At 39.1% G+C, this 26798-nt stretch overlaps 2 long non-coding RNA genes across 2 annotated transcripts in view; one reads left to right on the forward strand and one right to left on the reverse strand.

The window, feature by feature from the left end:
• Positions 1 to 25239, reverse strand: part of LOC131273681 (uncharacterized) — a 60993-nt gene extending 35754 nt beyond the window's left edge. The window contains exons 1-2 of the long non-coding RNA XR_009180959.2: positions 25062 to 25239; positions 20159 to 20219 (exon numbers count right to left, since the gene is read on the reverse strand). This is a non-coding gene — a long non-coding RNA (uncharacterized lncRNA). The remainder of the gene's footprint in view (positions 1 to 20158; positions 20220 to 25061) is intronic.
• Positions 2738 to 4241, forward strand: LOC131273682 (uncharacterized). Its single transcript, XR_009180960.1, has 2 exons — positions 2738 to 2839; positions 2954 to 4241. It is a non-coding gene; the product is annotated as an uncharacterized lncRNA (long non-coding RNA).
• Positions 25240 to 26798: the final 1559 nt, after the last annotated feature.

Below are 26798 nucleotides of genomic sequence, written 5' to 3' on the forward strand. Positions count from 1 at the left end.
GGAGGGAGGGAGGGAGGGAGGGAGGGAGGGAAGAAAGGAAGGAAGGATCCTGATTATTGTGCTTGTTAATTTCCATGATACAGTATACCTCACTAAAGTTTATTTGAAACTATCTCTAGTTTAACAATTGGCTCAGTAAGTCCTGAAATTTTACCAATTATCAAACCATTGACACTCTTTTATTGCTTATCAGACTTTCTTGTCAAAATCCTGTCAATCAAAATTGGATCATTCTAATAATCAGCAAAACGGGCAAAACATTTGAAATGACACCTTGCTAAAAAAGATAGATGGCAAATAAGAATGAAAAAATGCTCAACATTAATGTTATTAGGGAATTGCAAATTAAAACAACGAGATACCACTACACTAGTTTTAAAATGGATAAAATAGAAAGCACTGACAGCACAAACTGCTAGGATGTGGAGCAACAAGAACTCTCATTTATTGCTGGTGGGAATGCAAAATGACACAGTCACTTTGGAAGACGGTTTACCAAGCTCTTACAAAGTTATATGTAGACTCACCATATGCTCCAGTAATCATATGCCTAGATGTTTAACCAAATGAATTGAAAGCATATGTTCAAACAAAACCTGTATATGAATGTTTATAGCAGCTTTACTTAAAATTACCAAAAATTGGAAGCAAACAAGATATCCTCCAATGGGAGAATGGATAAACAAGCAGTGGTACATCCATACAATGGAATATTACTGAGTGATTAAAAGAAAGGAACTATCAAACCACAAAATAAAAAAGGTCAGTGGTTGCCGGGGGTTCACGGGCTAGGGGTGGGAATGAAAGGCCAAGCATAGGACATTTTTAGGTAGTGAAACTATTCTGTATGATGCTGTGATGTACATGGACCTGGACAAAAGTGAACCATAATAAAACTATGGATTTTATTTAGTAAGAGTGTTTCAATATTGGTTCATCAATTAAAAAATTGTGCCATACTAATGCAAGATATTGAAGACAGGAGAAACTGTGGGGGGAATATAAGGGAATTTGTACTTTCTGCACAATTTTTCTGTAAACCTAAAACTGCTCCCCAAAATAAAGTCTATTATTAATAAAAAAAGAAAAAAAGGTAGTTAACATACAGAGTGACAAGAACATTGTGGAACCTTGTGGAAAGAATAGATAAGGATTTTTGGACCTACCGCTAGCCCCCCAAGGATGAAGCAGCCTCTAACTTGAGAGTACAAAGGTGAGTAGAATTTGTTCAGTGCAGGGTGGCTGGAAAGCAATCAAGGCAGAAGTTTCAGAGTTAGTAAATATATGGACATAGAAAAGAAATTTAATCTTTTTCAAGACGCTCATTATGGATGGGACATAGGAAGTCAAGAGTGAGTGGAGGGATATGAATGGAGATACATTGTGAAGGATATTTTTAGCCTTATAAGTTTTTTTTTCCCCCCTCAGGGAAATCATTAAGGGATTTTTGTTGGAGAAGTATCAGATCTGAGCCTCAGAAAAGTCTCTTAGTCTGTGTTGAGAAATGCATTAGAGAGAAATAAACAGAAATGAGAGAGCCTAAACAGGAGGCAGTTATAATAAACTAAGAAGAAGAATAGTATTTTGAGTTAATTAGGGGCTATAATTAATAGAATTGGTGAATGAATAGATGTGAAGAACAAGGGAAAAGGGGGACTCAAATATGACACACAGGTTTGTGGCTTGGGCAACCAGAAATTGATGGGGCCATACCAAGAAATAGTAATACAAATAGTGGAAGAGCAAGTTTGGGGAGAAGAGTGAAAACGCTACTTTGGCCACACTAAGGCGGAGGTTTCTGTGCGAGAATCACATGCAACAGATTAGATACTTGAATCTGGAACTTGGTAGAGACATAGGATGAAGTAAGGAATTGGGAATTATTAACATCTAACTGTTTTTTAAAGATACAAAAGTAGATGAGATCTACTATGAAGGACAAGCAGAGTGAGGAATGAAGAGGGCTTCAGTAATAACCTTGAGGAACAACAAAATTGTAGGCTCAGGTAGAGAAAGAAAACCTATAGTGGAGGTAGAAGAGTCTATTGAAGGAAAAATCCAGGAGAATGTGGTAAGAATAGTATGGATATAGAAAAGGAGGAAGTGGGCAGCCGAATTCCTCCTAGGCTGAAATTAATATTGGGTAGATATATTAGGTAATAAGGATATAAAGGAAAATAGGGCAACAATTACTGTAAGATGGTTGAAGTGATGGGCAAAAGGATATAGGATGGAGAGTCAAAGAGGAAAGTCAATGAGAAAATAGGAGTCTAAGAAGTAATTCTCAATGAGGTCAAAATATATAGGTCAAGAGGGAAAACTGAGCAAGTGCTAGAAGGGTGAGGCCTGCGGTCAGGGTGGAAATTTTCCTCATGTTTACAGATCTAAAAATTGCACAACTCATTCATAAATGAATTCTTATTGAAAGCAATTCAGGGAATACAGAATTGTAGCAGATAAAACATTGAAGTATCTCCTCATCCCCATTATCAATCCTTTTCCCAAAGTAATCACTTTTGGCAGTTTAGTGTTTATTCCTCTGAAATTTTTTCTATATATTTAGATATATACACATGGCTGGACGTCATTTATTTTTACACAAATGGATCATAGTATTATGACTTTTTTTCAATGAATAATATTTATTAGTGAACTTTTCACATCAGTATACATATATATATAATAATAAGTATATTTACTATGTATTTGTTTAAACAATTGCACATTTGTTTTAAGGTGAAACAACCTGGGTAATGATGGAATTCAGGATGAAAGCATGAGAGGGGAGTACTGAAGATACCCTGGGGGTAAGGACAAGATTCGGATGGGCCAAAGAATGGTAAGTTCTGAGTTAAAGGTTTCAATAAATTAGGGTAACTATCAGGAGCATGGTAGATACCAGTAGTGAAGAGGCATTGACGATTACTTGATTTTGTCTCTTATATTTTCACAGTGATTTTCTGGAAGGAACACTAGAGAGAGTAGAAGGAGGACATTAACTTCACCACAGACCCAGAGGCAAAGGTGATGAAGAAGGGGAAACGTAAATTTGCAATGTGTGTTTTGCAAATGTCCTCCAAGCAGTGAGAGGCATCTGTTAAGACCTGGGAGGGTCAGAACAGTCATGAAGGAGTTGAGGATGATGGGGTTTACAATGGATGAGAGGCTTCAAGGAAAGGCTTGGGGTTGGGAAGAAGAAGCTCCAAGCAGCGAGAGGTTGAGAGAAGAGACAGGATATGAGCAGGAGTAAGAGAAGTATGAAATGGAGGGTTTATTTGGCTTCCTGATTTCCGCAGTAATTAGTTCAGGCCTATGTCCTGGAAACTAATTAGGGAGAGGGGCTTCAGTTTTCTCAGGATTTATGCATGACCTGGAGTAAGGATGCTCTTTAGGAAGTTATGGTCCCAGCCAAGAGACTGGCAAAGGAAACCAGTCCCTGAAATATCACCATGCATAGACAAAACCCCTCTCTCCAGTGGGTGGCAGCAATGAGAGCAGCACAGCTTCCATACTAGGGTTGAGTGGATCTCCCTTTCCAGGCTCAACTTACTTATTTAAAATGAATGGATACACTACATTATCTGTAAAGTCAAAACCTATGATTCTATGTATGTGGCAATTTGATATTATTGATGAATACCAAAAAGAAATACTAATTATGTTTGTAAACAGGTCTGTTCCTCTGTTCTAGTGATACCCTTTGATTGTATTAAATTCAGAGGTTTCACTTTTACTTGATTAAATTATGATTAGGGCTTTAATTGGGCCATGTCAGTAGTATGTTGGGCTTGGACTCACAGAGAAAACTACAAGGCATAGGAAAGAGTTGGAGCTTTGTTGCTGGAGCCCCAGGAAGTAAACACGCAGAGAAGAACACAGAGAAGCCAGATAGGTGAGGAAAGAGAGAAGGCTCACTAGATAGAGCAGAGGGCCTCGGAAGAGAGATGAACCATTCATTCACCTGGTAGTTTATAGCTGGCCTTGTAGAGACAGTAGAGAAGTTGAGCCCAGGGAGAAACAAGCCCTAGGGAGAAAGATGAACCCTCTAACCTACAACTGAGAACAGAAGGAGCTGAGACACCAGAGCCTTAGGAGGAAGAGGAAGGCTGAACCCTTGCAGATGTTGGCAGCTATCTTGCTCCAACACATGGCAACAGACTTTAGTGAGGGAAGTAACTTAGGCTTTATGGCCTTATGACTGTAAGCTTCTACCCCAAATAAATACCCTTTATAAAAACCAACTGATTTCTGGTGTTTTGCATCAGTACCCCTCTAGTTGACTAATACAATATATCATACTTCTATTTTATAGCATTCTCTTTTCCTTCCTTATAGAAAAATTATATCATTAACTGGCATTTGCCAGTGGTTCTCAGCATTGGTTCTGGGTTTCTTAGGATTTTTATGAGATATAATATTTACTTAAAGGGATCCTTTTCTTTGCTATCCCCATTATATACTGGCTAGACAGCTCTCCTTGGGGAATCTCATCTATTTCTATGTCATTTCATTCATCACTCAAAAAATCATTAATTTGCCCATGCAGTGTCACCTCCTGAGGTTTCAAGTTTCTTAGTCAATAGAGCTGAGACAAATGTTCATAGATACTGCTGGACACATACTCAGTGGTCACCGCCAACCCCATTTCTATTTTGAGCAGATGTTTCAGTCTGTTTCCATTCCACAGCCCAGGGGAGAGATTAGGTCTAATGCAAAGGCCTGAACAAACTGGGAACAGGCAGCCCCAGCTGCTTACCAAGGCAGGAACTCTCGATGGCAGGACTGCATGCCCCTGGGGTGAATAAATACTTCACCACCAGGTCTCTCCTTTCCCATGGGAAGTGGGGTATGTGGGCTTATAAAACTGCCATCCACCAATGATGACCTGAGCAATTTGGCCTCCCAGGAGACTGGCCAAGATGGAACTACTTCCTCTGCTCTTTTGGACCCTTTGTGCCATGTAACTAATAAAGTGGCTCATTTGTTGAAAGTTTCTTTGTGCCTGAGCCTGTGTTCCCGTGATATACCATATAGTAACTTGCTCCACAGTTGGAGAGAATTTTTCTCTTCTTGAAAGGATGTATCTGAAGAATTCATCTCTTTTATATGAGTGTTGAAGTAGGGAAAGTCTCATATTAGAGACAAGATCATCCAAAAAAAAAAAAATGTCTATGTGTATTAAGTCACACAGAGTTATGTTCAGATCAAATCAAATCACACACAGTTATTGAGTGCCTACTGTGCCAGGCACTGTCCTCAGCTGTGCAGGAGAAAGGAAGAAACATGAAACATTGTTTTGCTCTCAAAGTATTTACAACTCACTGGGGAGACCAAAAATAAACATGAAAACAAGAAATAAGAATAAATATTAAATGCTAATTCTTGATGATGAAAGAAAGTGTATTGCAAAGCAGAATTTGATTAAAGGACAAATAAATTATCCAGTTAGCAACTGCTATAGATTTTGAAAGGAAAGTGAGATAAGTTTGAGTTCTAATAAGCAGAGAAGACTTTGAGGAAAAGGCTGATTTGATCTTAGATCTTAGTGTCTTAGATGTTAAGATATATACAGGAGTTGAATAATTGGACAGAATTAAGAAGGCAACATGTAACGTGACTATTTGGCAATGGTCTGAGTGAAGATATGAGGGTGGCAAAATGCATGCCCTGGCTTTAGCACAGGACATATGAAGGAAAGGAATAAGAGGTAGGAGTCAGAGCCAGATGATGGAGGTAACAAGCTAAGCTTGATGGGTTTGGACTACTCCATAGGCAAAGTCTTGGTGAAGGACAGATGGATGACATGGTTAAGATTCTGATATAAGAAGATACTTTTAGCAGCAATAAGAAAAGAAGAGGGCATGAAAGCAAGGAGACCACAAGACTGATGATGATGCAGAAAAGTCCAAGCAAGTGGTCCTGACAGATGGAGTACAAATACACCAGGAAGAAGAGAGTGGACTGGCTCCCAAATAGCAGACCTTCCTCCTCTGCCCTAGACATTCTCCTCAGAGCCATTGTACCAGCTGAGCCTCCACCCATCATGCTCTTCTCCCACAACATTTCAGAGTTGGTTCTTTCTTGTCTTTCATCCTCTCTAAATGCTCTCTCCATAAATGCTCCTTATACTACCATATTACACTATCTTATTTTTTTTCTAAAATTGTTTACTCCCTTAAAGTTGTCACTTATTCATTGCTTATAATCTGACTCCTTCAATAAAATATAAGCTCCACAGGCAGAGGCCTTGTTTATGGTGGTTCATGACTATACTCTGTAGCACACAGAATAACGATTAGCATACAACAGGTGCTCAATAAATGCTCGTTCATGAAAGAATGAAAGTGAGGGAAAAGGTGCAGTGATGTAAGCATAATTTCTGGAGACTGTCACCGATGTAATTATCAAATTTAAAGTATGATAATGAGTTTATGCTTAAGGGATTGTAAAGTAAACTTTTGGTGCCACAGTGTAGTAGAAATGTTACCCTCAGGAAATTAAATGTTGTACCAAAGAATAGATACGAGAACCTTTGTTCCCTTACCCTAAGCACCCTTAGGACTGATTGGCAATTCCTTCAGATCTATTGAAAGAATATTCTTACAGGTTCTAATAAACCAGAACTATCTCCAAGGTCTTCTTCTTTCCAATACTTACATTATGATTTTAAATTACTGAATCATAATCAAAATCAATATTGTTTTCATATAAGTTCTCAGCTTGGGCAGCCACACTCATTCCACTGAAACCTCCAATATCCAAAGCATTTATGGACATTACCATAGGGACCAATATTCAGAGACTGATTCAAGAACCACATAATAAAATGTGTGTCATAACTTTATGGATGCTTCAGGTTTTGTTTAAAGTTTTATGATAGAAACCATTAATTTTTAAAAGTAAGCATTGAGATGCTTGCTAAGATTGAATCAGATTTCTCCTCTCAAATCAGACTTTGTATTGTGATGCATAAGTCAGAGTGTAAACTGACCTTCCTATTAAGCTATTCATTTGTGATCAATAAAGGATTTGGCTGAGGCAAGATAAAAGTCTGAGATTTGTTTATATAAGTCGTGCAGGGTAAAAGTAAAATTTGAATAAAAGGTGTGTGAAAGATTTCAGTGTGCTTGTTTTTCAGTCTGATGAGCAACCCCAATAGAACCCTATTTGGAAGGAATAGAGCTAAAGGACATCCATACCCTCTAAGAGAAAATGAGGGGCCTAAGTTGTTCTGTCTCTGCCATAGGTGGAATAGCAGAGGAGAGGGGGATGAATAATTACTTGAGATAACTAGTTGTGATGAATATTGCCTCTTTGGCTAAGCAGTAATCATTTGTGCTTCGGTAGAAAAGCCAGAAACCTACATTTGATTGCAAAGGGATATGGTTTCCTGCTCCAAAAACATTTTGCTCTTATTAATTCATTTATATAAAAAATATTTTTAGCAGTGTAAGCAAGTTATGATGATGTTAAAAAGACTTTAAAGGTTCTTTTAAAGTGATAACTGTGACTCAAATTCACAAAAAGCTGAAGATGAGCATCTCTACTGGGAGCATATTTTGAGGCATATGGGGAGCAGGGAGGAAGGAAGAAGGGAAGAAGGGAAGGAGTAGCTCAAGAGAAAACAAATGTGGAAGAAGCAGACAGGGTTTCAAAGAAGAACTTGGTTTACATTCACAATTTTGCTGCTAAGCCTGGCTTAAAAGGCACTTTCTTCTGAAAAGAAATCCTGGACACCAAGACAAGTGGCTCTAGCAGCGGTCTGATTCTCCTCTACAAAGGTCCAGCAGTCCAGCTTGAGAAAGAATCCTTGGTCTGGAAGCAAGTTAGATAAAAATCCCATGAGGTAAAATTATAGTGACATGATTATGACCTTTCTGTCCTAAAAGGACAAGGCACAAAACAGTGTACAATAGCCTATCAGTTTATCCATTGTGGGTTGCATCAAGTTTATTGAGGTCATAGGAAGAATTGAGGTCCTTTAGACAATGAAGCCTTCACAGCCTATTTAACGTGGGCTTGAAGAGAGCTACAAGACAAAAGAATAAGCTTATGGGTTGATTTCGTTATATGATCTTTTGAGCTATTTATATACAACTTAAGTTTTCTCTCAGTGACAAATCTAGGATTTTTCTATTTTATGACATTAAAGGGAATTGATTCTAATTCTTCCTGTGGAGTTTTGGCTTAGGACTGTCTGGATGATGCTGACAATACCGTAGAGACATATTCAAGGAGTGCCTCTTGCCCCGCCTCCTTGACAGATTTCTCATCATATTCTATCAGGCCCTGGGAAGGTGAGCACCATCTGGCCCACTGAACACATGATAATTTGTGTTTGATAAGTAGTAGTTGATATAGATTGGGATGATGGTAATGAACATATTGATGAAGATAATCATGGTGATGGACTTACCTTGATTAAGAAAGAAATACTTCTCTCTGCATTTCTGTGTGTATACATACATACATATATATATATATTTAAAGAGAGAGAGAAAGAGAGATTTCAAATTATATTCATCTTTGTGCTAGGGACTTCCTTGGAAAAGATGTCATTTTTTTTTCACACTATGAAAGAGTGCTCTTTCAGTTTCCTATTTTCTATATAAAATTCTAGAACAAGATTGTATCAACCATGCTTTTATTTAGTTTTTTTTTTAATTAGGGAAGTTGTGGGTTTACAGAACAATCATGTATAAAATACAGCATTCCTTTATACCACTCTATTATTGACACAATGCATTGGTGTGGAACATTTGTTAAATTGATGATAGCACATTTTTATAATTTAGCACATTTTTATAATTGTGCTATTAACTATAGCCCAGAGTTTAGTTTAGAGTTCACTGTATAGTGTAGTTCCACAGATTTTTAAAAAAATTATTGTTACCATATATGCAATCTAATATTTCCCCTTTTAATCACATTGTGATCTATATTTCAGTGTTGCTAATTATGTTCACAATGCTGTGTTACCATCACCACTATTCATTACCAAAACATTTCCATCATTCCAAATAAAAACCCTGTACATTTTAAGCCTTAACTTCCCATTCTCTCTCCCTTCCCTATCCTCTGGTAACTTATATTCTAGATTCTGACTCTATGAATTTGCTTATTCTCATTATTTCAAATTGGTATAATATTAGGTTGGTGCAAAAATAACTGCAGTTTTGCATTGTTGAAATTTGTTGTTTGATATTGGCAAACATTCTTAAATACATGTGGCTGTGTTATACATCTTTTTAATGTGCATTTTTTGCTTATGTTTTCTTGCTAATGGCTTATTACTTGCTGTTTATTTTATATTTAGATTATGGAAATGAGGTTAGATAAAAAGCAAATTCAAGCAATTTTCTTGAGTTCCAAATGGGTTATAAAGCAACGGAGACAACTCACAACATCAGTATCACATTTGACCAAGGAACTGCTAAGGAATGTGCAGTGCAGTGGTGGTTCAAGAAATTTTTCAGCGGAGATGAGCGCCTTGAAGATGAGGAGAGTAGTGGTCAGTCATCGGAAGTTGACAATGACCAGTTGAGAGCAATCATCGAAGATGATCTTCTTAAACTACATGATATGTTGCTGAAGAACTCAGTGTCGACCATTCTATGATCGTTCAGTATTTGAAGCAAATTGGAAAGGTGACAAAGCTCGATAAGCAGGTACCTCATGAGCTGACCATTAAAAAACTCAGCCTTTTAAAAGGTCATCTGCTCTTATTCTATTCAATAACAGTGAACCATTTCTCAATTGGATTGTGATATGTGAGGAAAAGTAGATTTTATACTACAACTGGCCATAACCAACTCAGTGATTGAACCAGGAAGAAGCTCCAAAGCACTTCCCAAAGCCAAAAAAAAAAAGGTCATGGTCACTGTTTGGTGGTCTCCTGCTGGTCTGATCCACTACAACTTTCTGAATCCCAGTGAAACCATTATATCTGACAAGTATGCTCAGCAAATTGATGAGATGCACCGAAAACTGCAACCCTTGCAGCCGGCATTGATTAACAGAAAGGCCCCAATTCTTCTCCAGGATGACACCCAAACACACATCACACAACTAATACTTCAGAAGTTGAACAAATTGGGCTACAAAGTTTTGCCTCATCCACCATATTCACCTGAGTTCTCACCAATAGACTACCACTTCTTCAAGAATCTCAACAACCTTTTTGCAGGGAAAATGCTTCCACAATTAGCAGGATGCAGAAAATGCTTTCTAAGATTTCATTGAATCCTGAAGCACGGGTTTTTACACTACAGGAATAAACAAACTAATTTCTCATTGGCAAAAATGTGTCGATTGTAATGGTTCCTATTTTGACTTATAAAGATGTGTTTGACCCTAGTTATAATGATTTAAAATTTATGGTCTGAAACCGCAATTCCTTTTGCACTAACCTCGTACTCTATTTCTCCTTTTGTGTCTGGTTTGTTTCACCCAATGTGATGTCTTCAAGGTTTATCCATGTTGTCGCATGAATCAGGGCTTCATTCCTTTTTATGACTGGATACTATTCCATTGTATGTCTATACCACATTTTATTTATCTATTCATTGGTTGATGGACATTTGGGTTGCTTCCATTTTGGCAATTGTGAATAATACTTCTATGAAGATTGGTGTGCAAATATGTGTCTGAGCCCCTGCTTTCAATTCTTTTGGGTATATACCTAGAAATGGGATTGCTGGATCATATGGTAGCTCTATACTTAGCTTTCTGAGGAACTACCAAACTGTCTTCCACAGCAACTGCACCATTTTACCACACACAGTGAATGAGTATTCCTGTTTCTCTGCATCCTCTCTAATATTCGCTATTATCCATTTTTTTTTGTTTTGTTTTTTTAATATCACCCATTTTAATGGATGTGAAATGGTATCTCACTGTGGATTTTTTTGTCCTCCCCCCCAGATGGCTCCCTTGTCTGTTTTTGCTGGTGGTTGTTTTTTTGTTTTGTTTTGTTCTGTTTTTTCTTTCTCATTGTCTGCTTGTTGTCTGTTTGTTTTTTCTCTAGTAGGCACGGAGAACCGAACTTGGGACCTCCCATGTGGGGGGCAAGTGCTCAACTGCTTGAGCCACATCTGCTCCCTGCTTGCTTTTTTGTTTGTTGGTTTTGCTTATTGTCTGCTCATTGTTTTTGCTCCTTGAATCCCCAAAAAAGAAAGATTATATTAATAAACTAATCTATTCCTCTAGATATAATACCCTTTGATTGCATCAAATTCAGGCAAAAGGTCTTTGTTTAGATTACTTGATAGGATCAGTTTAGGGCTTTTGACTGGATTAAGTCGGTGAGGTGTGACTCAAGTTGAGTCTCCACTCTCTTGCTGACTCTGATTTAATCCAGAGACACAGAGAGGAAGAGACAGACAGAGGAAAAGGAAGCTGCCATGTTTGATCCTGCCATGTAAGACAGAATACAAGAAGAAAGCTTAAGCCTAAACCCCCAGGAGTTGTTTCCACAGGGCAGCTCATTAGAAGAAGAAAGCTTACAGGTGAACTCGGGGAAGAAAGTAGAACAGCTGAGACTGATATAGGAGGCCCAGAAAGAGACAAGCCCTGCATCTGGTTGCCCTCACCTGAGCTAAAACCTTGGCAGAGATCCGTGGCCATCTTGCTTCAACATAGGCAACTGACTTTGGTGAGAAAGCATGATGGTGCCTTTGTGTGGACTTTTCATGGCCTTTGAACTGTAAGCTTTTACCCCAAATAAATTCCCTTTATAAAAACCAATCAACTTCTGATACTTTGCATCAGCAGCCCTTTGGTATAATGAAATGTGGTTTCCAAACATTTTCTTCTATTGTATAGATTTTTCTTTGCTTTCATGATAAAGTGCATTGAGGCACAAAAGTTTTCAATTTTGATGAGGTATCTAGTTTTCATTAGCAGTAACTTCTGAACTGTGCAGGAAAATGTTTCAGTAAAAGGAATAGAAAAATTTTCTTAACTTGTCAAAGTTGGTGCAAAATGATTTTTTTCAAACAGCAGAGATTAGAGAAGTATGCTGAAATGTAGATTTTTAGTTTCTGTTATCCACTCTCTCTCTCCCTCTCTAGGATTCTTCAATCTTTAGTGTATGTTGGGTGTGCTCTTGAATACTCATAATCACTGTTATACTCCTCTGAGCTCTCCAGGTCACAAAAAAGGTAGACAGTTTTCATGTGTTTGGGCAATGTCCTTTCATTGGCTGGAGTTATGCAGGCTAGAAAAAAACTTGACACAGCAGTCTGGGAAATGCTTCTAAAACTTGGATTGAAAGAGAGGTATTTGAGGTTATATAGTGGGGTATCTTTGAGATATACTGGACTAAGGAAGAGTGGTACACAAGCATATCATTTTACCTTAGGAAATTATAAAGTCAGTTTAGTGAAAATATGTTCAATATTTATTCAAGTATATTTAAAAATAAACTAGGAGAAGTAGAAAACGATGCCTTATAGTTAAAAAGCCGAAGATTAAGACTGTAATTTTCATCTCCTTCCAGTCAACCTGCTTATTAGGTAGCATTATCTCCATTCATTCATTCATTCAACATCTATTAATTAAAATTAAGTGTCAGGCCCTGTGATAAGATCTTCTGTTTAAAGGCAGAATCAAACACTTTGAGCTCCGAGCTTGATGAGGAAGAGCTACATAAATAAGCACTTATGGTAGTAAGATAAGTAAGGTAGTGGTTTGTAAAGACCCTAGGAAAGTACAAAGAGTAAAAGCATCTACCTGTAAGGTGGGGCATAAAGTATCCATGGCATCTGTCCAAAGGAGATGATAACTGAATTGAGGGCAGAGTAGGAGTTTATCAACCAGGGTGAGGGGCTGTTTCCCCAGAAAGACAGCTTCACTCATTAGATACTGAGCTCGGGCACGGGCATGGAGCAACAAGGATGATTCAGGAAGCTGTTGGAAGTCTGCTGTGACTGCAGTAGATGTTATTTTGGGGACCATGGTAGGTTTTAAGGATAGAAAGGTAGGCAGGCCTCAAGTTATGGAAGACTTTTTGTGTAAGACATTTGAATTGAAAATGATATAGTTCTCAACTATTATCTAGTATGAGATCTTTTCTTAAAATCACATTTTTTTTGCAGACTCATAAAGGACAAAATAGTTGCTAAGTGAGAAAATGTATAATGACACAATGCTATCATTAATTCAGCAATGCACTTATAGGAACTTGTGTTTTACTAATCACTACCAAAACATTTAGTGAACATTTCCTTTGTGTCATTCACTGTACCGGGAAAGAGAGATGCACAGATCAGAAAAGATGACCCTGTTTTTAAGTTGTTAGGTATCTAGTGAAGTAACCTAATGTTAACAGACCAAAACAACACATTGTGTTAATCCTGATAACTGAGGTCTCTATAGGTGCAAAAGAAATTAGAAATATAGGAGGAGTTTAGAAAGGTTTCTTGGAGATGTCTGTGAAGGCTTAATTTACTTTTTGGAAATGGAGTAGGAATTTTCCAGAAAGAAGTATTGTCATGAAGGTGGAGAGAGGGCATTTCAAGTGAAGGGGACAGCTTGTGCAAAGACATGGAAGTAGAGAGTGGCAAAATGTGAATTTACTGGAACAGCATGAAGGTCACAGGCTCAGAAATTATGATTGGGAAGAACTTCTTTTATTTCCTTTGGACAATGGAAATGAAAAGTAGGGAGTTCAACAGTGTAAGGAGTGGGCCAATCTTTGACCATCTAGTTTGGTATTAGGACCTCTTGGCATAAGATCTTTTAATTAGAATATCCAGTTATTACTGGAATCTACATCAAATCTCTGCTTGGTTGGAATGTCACATTAAAACGACAGAGGAATTTGTGTAATTAAACAATCATATTAAAACGAGAATAAATGTGAAATTATGTACATTACTAATTTGAAAATGTAGATCTGAAGGAAAATATCAAACCAGTAATATCTGCATTTTAAAAGTACTGTTTAGTACTAATTTGCAACCTACTATTATTGCACTATTACTTTAATGATTAAACCTTTCGATTACATGTTGCTTTGTATTAGGCTTTATATGATCATGAATTAGTTAATTCCCATAAAAACCCAGTCAGGAAGCAGGGGAATTTTATTACCCACTGTTTCACAGATGAGCAAATAAAGGCAACAAGGTTAAGTGGCTTCCTGAGTTCTTCCTCTCAGGGCTGGGCCAGCAGGGTGGGAGGCTGACCCGCTGTGTCACCCTGCCTGCTTCTCTCCCTCAGTTCTTCTCCCAGCCTCACACTCTCCACTAATTGGGAATGGGTGCCCCTGGTGTTCTTGAAAATTAATGATATTCAGAGCTACAAGATGTATCTGTTGCAGCCTATGTTTGCTTACTTGTGGCAATTAGCGACCATCTGCTCTGGAAATGACGGAATAGGCCCTACTTTGGAAATATTGATTTCTAGGAAGGAGAGAGTTTTCAAAGACCCAGACGATGAGGGAAAGAGAGATGACAAATGACCATGGCCTTGGCTCCTCTTCAGGGGTCAGGGAGGCTGTATCCCCTACAAGTTGTGATAAAAGCAAACTGAGTTGTGGGTCTTCGGCTCTTGTTGCCTCTCTTTTTTTTTCTCTGTCTCTGTCCCTCTCTTCAAACCATGCTTCCTTTTCCTAGCCAGGATTCCAAGCAGACTAGGAAAGAGGCTGCTGAAGAGGCAGCATTGTCTCCTGGAACTCAGCCCTTCTACCCCAAGGACTGAGCGTGGTAGGGTTTATAGGGCAGGGGAATCTTAAGGAGGTTGTGTCAATGGTTCACTTGCTATTCACTTGCTATTCCTGCACCTGCCAACCTGAAACCTGACTCAGGTGAAGCTGTGCTGCTCCTCAGACTTACTCTGCATCTCAGGCCAGGATTTTGCACTGATTCCTTATGTTTATGCCTTTCACTCTCCTTTCTGAATTTCCCCTTCCATGCTCAAGGCTGTCTGTTTTGGCCCCTATGCCTGGGGTCTGCTTTTTCAGCCTGAGCACTGATTTACAGATGAGTAAAGTGCACCTGCCCTGTGACTCCTACCCTCAATATCAGGGACTCTTTTCTTTTTTTTCTCAGTTAAGTGATTTATTGACTAAGTTATACACAGTAAAAATTAGGAAAAGCAACATTATTTATTTTTCTGACATCAGGTCTTTTATGTCCTTCTATAGCAGGGGTTCTTAACATGGATTAGAACAAGGGTATGAGAACTTGAATTCAAATTCAAAAAAACATTATTCTAATGTGGATGTGTTGGTGTGGGTGTGATATATTTTAAATAACACACAGTATAGTGTAGACTTAGTAAGGGATCCGTGGTTTTCACCTGACAGTCAAAGGGGTTCATGGAACAAAAAAGGTTAAGAACCCCTGCTCTATAGTAACTCCTTTCTTGGCTCTGGAAGAAATATCAGGCATAGTCCACAATTCTTTGGCCACTCAGATAATGAATGTTTACTTCATTGAAATAGGAAATTCAAACTGCATCCAGTTTAAATCTCTTTTTTTTTTTCTGTGGAAATAGCTCAAGACTGCAATTTTTGTTTTGGTAGCATCTAGAATCTACAGAGATGATTTTCAATTACTTGGAATTCCAAAATAGAGGTTCCCTCTTGCAATGTTCTTTTTTTTTTTCCTGGCTAAAAATTTATTGGAGATTGAATAACATCTCTTACAAAAGACATGTCCAAACCTTAATCCATGTTCCTAGGGATGTGAATCCATTTGCAAATAAGACCTTTGAAGATGCTGTTATTAAAGTGTGCCTTTGAAGATCCTATTTAGATGAGACCAGATTGAATCAGCATGGGCCTCGTTCTATATGACCGAATTCCTCATAAGCAAAGGAAATTTCCTTATGTAGAAGCCAGAAGACAAAAGTCAGCAGAAATCAGAGGGGCAGACCCAAGGAGAGAGAGTGATCACCATGTGATGCTAAAGATTCCAGGACAAAGAAATTCCTGCCATTACCTCAGTGTTGCACTTCCAGCATCAATAACCATGAGACAATAAATTCCTGCTGCTTAAACCAACCCCTCATGTGATATTTGTCATAGTAGTTCTGGCAAACTAACACATAATTATTCTAGGTTCTTTCACATGGTATTTTTGCAAGGCTATTTTTTTTTTACATTTTTTAAAATTAAAGATAATAGATCAAAAGAATGTTACATTAAAAAACATAAAAAAAAACAAACCATGAGGTTTGTGTATATCTTGCTTCCCACTTTCACCTCATCATTTTTGTAAACTTTATTTTTTTGAAGATATATACATCACACAAAAAAACATTACATTAAAAAATACGAGGTTCCCATATACTCCCCATGCCCCCACCCCACTCTTCTCACACCAACAACCTCTTCCATCATTGTGGCACACACATTGCACTCGGTGAACACATTCTGGAGCACTGCTGCACCACATAGATAATAGTTTATCCTGTAGTTCACACTCTCCACCAGTACATTCAGTAGATTAAGGCAGGATATATAAAGTCCGTAATCTGACCCTGTAATATCATTTAGAACAACTCAAAGTCCCCAAAATGCCCTCACATCACATCTCTTCTTCCCTCTTCCTGCCCTCAGCAACTACTGTGGTCACTTTCTCCTCCTCAATGCTACAATTTTTTCTATTACTAGTCACAATAGTTTTATAGTAGAATATCAGTAAATCTACTCTAATCCATATTTTATTCCTCTATTCTGTGGACTCTGGGATGGTGATGTCCACTCCACCTCTAGATCAAGAGGGGGCTTAGATTCCACATGGATGATGGATGCAATTCCTCTGCTTGCAGTTGTTGGCACTATTGATTTCCTGGTGTGGTGTTTGACCATCTTCACCTCCCTGTTAGCTGACCTGGATAGGTCCAATGAACCAGAGAGTAGGAGCTGCAACTCTGCTGAGGTTCAGGGTCCAGCTGGTATATGGGCAGTCCAGCGATTCAAGTCCCCTGAGTATGCACCATCCCTGGCACCAACCACAGGGTCAGTAAAAGTGACAAGAGGCATGTGTAGGAAGGTCATATCTGAGTCCAGCTCTAGCACACTCAGGAGCACAAATTCCAAAGTAGGGCCCTGTGACATGGTACAGAACTCCAAATCCATCTGCCATGACCATATACCCTGTGGATCTCCATAGCCTTCAGGAGAATCAGCACCTAGGGTTTTATCTACTTTGGCTCTCTCTGGGGTCCCGTTGAGGTGTACGTAAGCGTGACCCCTCTGATGACCTCCTGACTCTTTTTGGAAGACTCTTAGCCATATAAACTCATTGTCTTTGCCCTTTCCCCCTTTTATTTAAGGTCAAAAAGCAGTTTTTAACACTTAATCCAATATGTAGGCAGGGATATTCTGCTGGTCTGAGTTGACCCTTTTATTCAAGGTCTCTTTCTAGTTGCATCACCAGGTAGTGATTGGTAGTAATCCCTTGGCACTAGGGAGGCTCATCCCCAGGAGTCATGTCCACTCTGGGAGGAAGGTAATGCATTTACATGCTGAGTTTGGCTTAGAGAGCAACATGGAGGCTTTCAGGAGGTAACACTTAGGCACCTTGTAGCTCAAGGCCTAGTTCATATTTCAGGAACACAGGCTCATAAGCATCAGTATCAAGGGCTCATTATTGGACCATCCTTCCTTGTTCTTTGCTGTTGTACTTGGGGGATTATTGTTGTTCCACCGGGGAATGTGACAGAGCTCCCCTGGGTAGGAACTCAGCACTCCCTCAGTTGACGTTTGTAACTACTATAAAAATACCCAGCATATATCACATTTTTATGTCCCCTATATACATGCCCTGGAGAACTCCCCCCACTCATGTGCTTCCCATCAATAACACCCCTCACAGCTTTCCTCCCCTGCCATAGTTGAACCTCTCTGTGGTCCAAAACTTCTTCAACAATGAAGCCTAAAATATCGCCAAATTCAATGAATAGGAAATCGAAATATTGTGATCGGTTTAAAGTTTAGAAATAGAATACATAATAATTTAGAAATACTAAAAGTAAACATAAATTGGTGTATTAATAAAATGAAAAATATTATAAAGCTTTGTTTCAAACATTTTGCCTTTCATCACTGTAATAGGTGTTGCCCTATATGTACAGCGGCAAGGCACTCTGTTTCATTTCTTCCTCAGTGTCTACATCCTTTCTTTTTTTTTTCCTAATTTTTAATTTTGCCTTCAAAAAGTTTTAGATCACAGTAATTCACATATATACTACATGGGACTCCCATATATCCAACATCAAATCCTTTTCCCCTTTCCCCAGCTGCGATGATCTTTTTACAGGTTCATGTTATATTTGCTGCAGCTGAAGTACAGATTTTGAAACATAGCTATTAAACATGGTTCCATTTTGGCTTACATTATGGTTTATATTTTAGACTGTATAAATTTCTAAATTTTTAGCTTCCTTATGTTTTACATTATGGTTTACATTTGGCTTATAGACTTTCATACACTTTTGGTGTAAGTTAACATGTCCTATATCCATCATTGCATGATCTTGTGGAGCACTTCCATTGCTCAGGGCTGCTTTTCTAGCTCCCTTTCCTCCATTTGTTGGAATGAAGGAACTAGCACCAAGGAGAATACTGACCTCAAGCTTAATATTGTAAAAACTCTGAAACCAGTACCTCCCTTTCCTACTTTCTTCCCAGGACATTTGCATTTGTAAAGATGATGGCAATGGCTGACACAGTGAGATGCTTCCTTGTAAGATGGATTCAGAATTGTTGGTTATATCTGGTGTGCTGGGCTTGGTTTTCACTGGCTTGCAGGAATCTAAGGTACACAACTCTTCCCAACTCTGGGTTCACCCACCTCACATTACAGCTTGAAGCTTGCCATGGAGGAATATTTACACTATGGAAATTGGCAAACCCTACACATTGGGGAGTCCTTTTTTGGAGAGCCAGTTTACCAGCACACCATTGCTTTTAAGCCTTACAGTACAGATGATGGTCTTACTGTGTGGGCAAGTAAAGGTGGTCTTGTCTGATCTCCTCTATTTTTCATGACTCAAAGCTGCAAATGTTTCAATGCATTGAACTGTGGAGTGCAGTATGCCCCTAATCTGATTTTACAGGAGGCAGGAGGCAGTTTGCAGAGTGAGCCTGAGGAGCATAGCCTGATCTGAGTCACATTGCAGGTTGCTCGTGCTTTGCAGAGAAGGGGGCTCAGACTTGGACCAGGGAGCCTTGGGGATTTGTCCCTATTTTTCTAATAGGCTACACTATCTAGGGCAATTATTTTATGTTCAGCTTTCTTATTTGCCAGATGAAGACAACAATCTGCTCTCACATATCTTACTTGTCTGTTCTGAGAAACAAATGGAACAGCATATTGTAAATGAAGAGCTGGTATTTGGCCAGGGTGAAAAGCATGGTATTGAGAATGAGATGGACTTGGTGCAAAACCTAGTCTTGCCCTGATGAGCCATGGGGCCAGCTCCAAAAGTTCCAAAATGTTGCTAATGACACCATCTCATCAATGGGGTTGTAATGATTAAATGCTTATGACACCATAAATGGTTGATACTATTGTTAATAATGCTTTGAAATGCTATGCACACTTGAAGGCATTATTATTAATTTAGCACATGGACCATATTTATTGATCACTTGGTCTGACACCCAGCTTATAGTAAATGTTCAGCAATTTTTAAAAGTATTTGTGAAATCAGGCAAGGTTATTTTTATCACTTTTCAAGTACAGATGATTGCCTTACCTGTCTAACCACACTCCTCAGAAGAAAAAGAATTTTTGCTCAGATAAAACATTTTTGGCAAAGTGACTGAAAGTGTCCTTCAAAAAATCTAAAGAACTTGGGTAAGTGAGCCAAGCTGGTAATAAATTGCCTTAATAGATTTAAGACATTGTAGATTTTATCCTGGGGACATGAGAGTTGTCATAAAAATAGCACTTACATTCTAATTTCTTTGGGGGTTGTTTGTAAGATTCTTCTAAGTGCTCCTTTAGGAATTAAACTATTCACATTCAGGCTGTGTGCAGGAGTGTGCCTAGTAGATTTCTCTTAGAAATGTAAATTGAGGCAAGAGTTACACATTTATCCCATACCAAGAAAGCACCTTCCCTACCACCCCTAGCTTGAAAGTAAATAGGGATTTGATTGCTATTTTGTGGGAATACTGTTGGGGAGTAGCAGGGCTTACCTTGTGAGAAAAATGTTTCACCTTTCAGTGAATTCCATTCTTTCAGGCTAATGTCTGACTCCTGAGGAGAAAGCAATCATGACAAAATTTATTAGGCAACCACCCAAAAGACTCTGGGAGACACTGGGTCTTCCTTTGAAAGCTTAATGAAAGGAGCTTTGGCTTGGAGTATCCTATGTCCACTCCATAGGATACTAGGTTATCTTGGCAAGTTGCTTAGCTTCATTGAACACCAGTTTCCATATTTGAAATACAGAGGACATTTACTGCTTTCTGGGGGTAATGATAAGGATTGAATGAGTTTTTACATGGTAGTAGAATGGCAGGCACAGCTTCTAAACTAATGTTAACCTCAACTCCCAAAGGTACTGATTATCAACACCCTAGGGAATATTTGTTCCTCATTCCCAAGGTAAGAGCAGATTCTGAAAAGAAGGACAATGGTGAAGCAAGGCCCTGGCCTAAAGGCATTGCCCTATGGGGTGGGCCTACAGGATGGACCTGCAAGGCAGGGCTTGAACCTCCAAGTGTCCTACTTGTGGCAGGATGGAGGAAGAAACCTGAGGAATCCAGGGCAAACCTCACCTAGTTTGCAATTTTCCTGGATCAAGTCAAAGAACTTGGAGACTTCCTGTCCCTGGAACAGCTACAAAATTTCTTAGAATTTTGGGGATTTCCCTGGATTATTTTTTTAAAGAAGTGGTCCCACCTGGACCACTTAACAGAGAAAATAAATCTTCTGGCTGACAACTCCATTCCCCAAATTGAGCACATAAGGAAACAGTAGAACTATGAAAAAGGTGCCCAGGAAAATAAAATTGGTGCTTAAAAAAAAGTAGGCCAGGCCAGCCAGAAGGATAAAGATGTATGGGTTAATTGCTGAATCCACATCTCACCTGCATCGTTTATGTGGCAGATATGAATGCTTTAGAGGTAATGAGGTCCTCAACAGGAGAGTTATGGTCTAACAGCCTGACATTTGTAAAGCTGTAAAATGTAGGGGGAGATTTAACAAGCAGGATGAGCTGCCTTCCTGCATATTAATACAATTAGGCACCTATGCTCACACATCTGGGAGTAAATATTGTGTTTGTAACATTAGGATTCTCCCAAGGATATCAAGCAGACACTGCAATTTTTATTTTAATTTTCTTACAAGAAAACCTTTCTATCTGTCTTAAAACTTCCCGGGGCTCTAAGTCTTTTAGCTACTCCATTGATCTCTACCTCTGTGCTGATGTTTTGCGTCAGGGCTAGCAGAACTGACGGTATGCTCAAGTTCTAACCCTTACTGTCAGGGAGTGAGACTGGGGTGGACAGCATTTTAAACTCTCTGTCATGGAGATGCTACTGCACTGGGAGGTCAGAGGTTCTGAAAAATCCATGAGATGTCAATGCAGAGCTGTATGTCACTATAAGTTTTATAAGTTTGCTTGAAATATTCAGCTTCTCCCTTTCTTGCCCAACTTTCTTCCCTAAAGTCTTTGGTGTACCTAACAACTCTGACAATCTGTTAGGATAGCCTAACTCTTTAAAAGGTTTTTTTGGTTTTTGTTTTAAAATCTAAAGTGCGAGAAGGCAGTACCATTGTTAGGCCACCAGTTTAAAGAGGGAGGTAGCATCTCAGAACCATGTTTCTCTGTCAAGAACCACAAACTCAAGTCTCCCTGAGATGAGCTCTTCTGAATCGCAGAAGCTTATTTGTCTCTTCTTAATTTTTGAAACCCTCCATGTCCTAGTCTCCATCTCCTAGCCAGGCTGCCACAGCCCTTTGGGGGTGTTGAGGGGTTGAAGATTTTTGGTTCATTTCTGAATTGGGTAGATCAAACCAGAGTTCTAGTAGTAATGTTGTGATTTCAGAATTTTCTTATGTATTCCTGCTTTTCAGATTGCCCTTCTCACCCAATTTCTATCTTTCTGTAGAAGCTAAGCTTTTCTAAACGACCCCAAGTGAAACTTATCTCCCCTCACTGAGTAGCCACAGCACAATGAAACAGGTAGTGTTCATCTTAGTGAACACTAAGTGAACATCTTAGTGAACACTTAGATTGTAGTGTTCTACAATCTAACACTTACCAAATTTTAATGTGTATAAGAAGCACCTGGGGAACCTGTTAAAATGCACATGTTGGTTCTTGGGTCTGGGGTGAGGTCCAAGATTCTACATTACTGGCAAATTCCCAGGGAATGCTATACCTGATTCATGTGTGCAGGTCTTGACTACCCTACTATGAATTTACTGAGCATGAACTATAATCTTGGCCCTCTACAGCCTGTATGACATGTTAATGAGCAGCAAGGAGGAACCACATGCTCAATAGGTGGTGGAGACAGGAGGGAAGGTGGTCAGGTACTGGGTGTTAAAGCACAGAGTATCGATAACTCTGATAGGTTTGAGATTGTACCCTATTTTCAAGATAAGAAGTAGGTCTGGCACAGTTTCATGTATGTTGGCAGAAGACCCAGGAGTCCTGGGTCAGAAACAAAGGCCAATTTATTGCTCACAACATCAGTGGGCAGAGTGTCATTATTTGTGTTTATTCTCTGAGTCCCAAATCCCTCAAGGGCAAGGTGACCTCTGAACATGCAGTGGATTACAATATAGGAGAATAAATTGGAGTTTAGGAAATTCCAATCCTTTATAAGGGTCCAAGGCCTTCTGCCTCAGGGAGCTAGTATCTCTATCTGCCAAGGTTTTGCTATCTCGAAAAGATAGTCTCGAATAAATTTGTCAGTGCCTGTACTCATAATATGTGCAGAAATATGAGAGACCCATAGAGAATTGTCTCCCAAGACAGAGGTGGACATGTAGATAGACTGGAGGGTACTTGAATAATAGAAATAAATTCACCATCTACTTCCAGTATGAAATGAAAAGTTGTGAACATATGCCCAGATGAATACTAAGCATTGTGTAACAGCAGCCAATTTAAGAGAAGATGGATATGTATTGTGCTAAGCTCTATGCTGTTTCAGCAGGTATTTCCTTTGTTAGGGAACAGTTGCTTACAGTTGGAGAAATCAAGAGTAAAATAATTCTGCAGTTCTTGCTAAATCTGGACTTGATCCCCAATTTCTGTTTCTTTTCTTTTTTCTCTATAAATAGAAATCCTTCTATCCAGTCACTACCCAACTGAATTCCTAACCCCATGAATTTAAATTTCTGGTTTGCTCCCAGTAGTAATTTACCATTTGAAGTCCTGTCTCTTATGGGAGGAAAGACTCTGTCCTTCCTCAAAAGGAAGTATAGGTGTTAGTTATCATTGAGCATATTAGGAAGGCATTTTGAGGTTAGATGCCTATTCTGGGTAACATATCATCATTGGGAATTCAATCTCTGATTAATGAACCTTTGCTAGTGAGTGGATGCCACACTCAAGATGTGTTACTGGACTGTCTCCTTTGCCTGAGTGTCTGTATCCTTTGCTTTTTTTCATCTTGCATTTATTGGAGGTGAGCCCCAAGGTGCACAATGGAAGGAGGGCAAAGCCATAAACAACCCCATAGTTACATGCTTCCAGCTCCCTCTTGTTTCTCAAGACAGCTTTTCTGCTACCAGGCACACTGAGGACAATGGATGAATAAGTATCCACTGGTTAAGCAAGAGCATGGAATAGAAATCTGCACATTTGTCCTCAAGAATCCGATATAGGGTTGGTACAGGGAAGAACCATACATCCTCTTATACATTAAAAATTCCAAGAAAGCAAAGGCCATTCTGAAAAAAGTTCCATATAACAAAGCCATGTCTTTGTTTCAGGCAAGAAGCCTCTAGTGGAAATTTGCTGATCTAGTTATAGCACATTCACTATAATAAAAAGGCAGCATGACAAATGATCCGAGGATTTTATTCTTGATCCAGCCCATGCAGCAGTTACTGTGTCTAGCACAAATCTCCGCCACACATTCTTGGCACTGTTTTAGGACAGGGGTAAAATATTCATCAATCTTCTCCCTCTTTTTCAGCAATCATGTCCATTCTTTTCAACCCCTCCAAACCCAATAGAAAATGTACTCTAATCCACTACCTCTACAAAATAAAAATCGAGACCCTAAGTAACCTAAATTTTGGCTGAGATAACTTTTTTCTACTTTATTCATAGAATACTTACTACTCCTTTATTTTAGAAAGCACTTACTGTTGGCTAAGCACTGTACTGACAATAGAAACATGATATTGATCTGCTGTCCCTTGGGAACTCAGGGTGTGTGTGTGTGTGTATGTGTGTGTGTGTGTGTTCATGTACAGGCATATGTGTAGGGTATATAGAAAGTATGCAGAGGAAAGCTGAAAAAAAAAAGACATAAGTAGGATTAAGCAAATGCTGTAATGAACACACATAGTGGAGGAAATTTATTGAGTACTGAATGGGCTGAGAAGTGGTATGGGAATTCTAGAAGAAATGGAGGCCTGAAATGACTTATAAATGATCTCTGACATACAGCTGGGCCTTACTGTAGGAGAAACTTTTAGAGAACAGCACATGGAAAGGGCAAGAATCTGTATCCAAGAAATGCCAAGTGATACAGTTTGGCCATTACTAGACACCCAATTTATGGATTGATGTTTAGCAAGGTCCTCATTCTAGTCCAATTCCAGCTCAACAAAAGAATGTGAATGAATGCCCAGTGGAGTTCATTATAATGGGTGTGAAATATGTTGCACGTACAAGTGTAAATGCACATTACTGCAGGCTCTAAATACATTCACCTAAGGTAGAGGAAAAAAAAGGAAAGGAGAACCTGGTCTTCTGTGATGAGCTAGGTAACTCTCCCATTTAACGTGGTTAAAGGTGACATTTAATAGTTCCACAAAGCTTTCTGTGCTGATCTGTATCTCCTGTGTAGCAACCATTTTTTTAAAGATTCATTTTATTTCTCACCCCCCGCCCCACCCCGTTACCTCGTTGTCTGCTCTCTGTGGCCATTCACTCTGTGTTCTTCTGTGTCTGCTAGTATTCTCATTAGGTGTCTCCAGGAACCGGTCCTGGGAACTTCCAGAGTGGGAGAGAGGTGATTACTCTCTTGTGCCATCTCAAATCCCTCTTGTGCTATGTCTTCTTATTTTCTCTCCTCTTGTCTTGTTGTGCTATCTTGCTACACCAACTCTCCATGTCAGCTGGCACACCTATGAGGAGCAGCTTTCCTGTGCTGGACAGCATTCCCATGCAGGGCTGACATTCCTGCATGGGCTGGCACTCCACATGGGCCAGCTTGCCCTCACCAGGAGGCCCTGGATCTCCTATATGATAGACAGGAGCCCAATTGGTTGAGCCAAATCCATTTCCCCATTTTTAAAAAATTTTACTAATTGTGGTAGAAGACAATACAGCAGTATGATATCAGCTATAAAAGAGAATCTGAGTAACAAACCATGCAGTACTGTGATTCTTTGATTTCAGGACTATGAGGTATGTTTAATATGTGTGTCTCTCTTTGATTTCTTTCTTTGTGTGAGAAGTCCCCAATATATCTAGTTAACAAAAGAAAGCACTTGGGTGCTAATGGCTGCATGGTGCTCTGTCTCTAAGTTCAAAACTGAATGGTCAGCAGCAATGTCAGTGGCCAGACCCCTCAACTGCCCACTGTCTGAGTCTTCTAGCATTTGGATGGTATAAATGAACTGCAGGGATATGTATGTTGTGGAAGTAGCAAATACAAGGTTTATTACCAAATGAACCTGAAGGAGAGGTCTTTGTGGATTTAATTGCCCGTGTTGAATAAGCCAGTCAGACTTAGACCTGCTAGATGGATAAAAGATAGAAGGGGAAAGATGGCATGGTGGGTGAGGGGAATTACCAGAGGAACACTGTAAAGATTAAGAAAAAATACCCTGTTCATAAAAGAGAGAAAAGATCGCCTAATGTGTAACTACATCTACTTTATTTTTGGTATTGATTCTGGTTTGTATATTTGGGAGGTTCCTGAAGAGATAGCTGTCTGAGACATTTATATGCATATTGAAGAGGCATGTTCAAGTTTAAATTTAATACTCTATGCACTTATTAAACTTCTACTATGTGTGTTTCATTATGCTGATGGAGACACAAGAGCAAAAGTCTCTCTTGGAGCTCATGGTATTGTTGGGGAGAATGAAAGCATAAACAGGCATGGGTGGTTAGTAAAATTCAGTTCAACATGCCCCAATAAATCAATTAGCTTTAATTAAGCACTACACAGTATGCCAAAAGGTACATGTGAAAGACTATTGCTTTGCTACTTTCTACCTGGGTATCTCGAGATCGTGGAACCTATGTTTTCTTCTTCATTAACAAAATGAGGGTGCTAAGAAGCATCTCATCACATTGGTATGATGGTATCATAGCACCTGGTTTAACACATGGCAAAAAGTAGACACTTAATGAATACTAGGTGATTTCCTTCCAGACATTGCCCCATGACTAAGTTCTTATATGAAACTCTAGACTTTCAAGGACTGGATTTCTTTACCTGAACTCCAGGCTTGCTGGGAAAGGTTTCTAAGATGCTGCTGTGGAGTATTTTATTGGGTGGGTCCTTGCTCCAGCTTCTATTTGAAGACACCTTGGATATTAAGTCAGTTCAGAGCTTTGACTAACTGTAGTCGATACAGAACTTTCATCATGCTTATCATTACTCCTCAACAATCAACTGATCTGTT

Source organism: Dasypus novemcinctus, chromosome 16 (assembly GCF_030445035.2).
Source record: "Dasypus novemcinctus isolate mDasNov1 chromosome 16, mDasNov1.1.hap2, whole genome shotgun sequence".
Taxonomy (NCBI): Eukaryota; Metazoa; Chordata; class Mammalia; order Cingulata; family Dasypodidae; genus Dasypus; species Dasypus novemcinctus.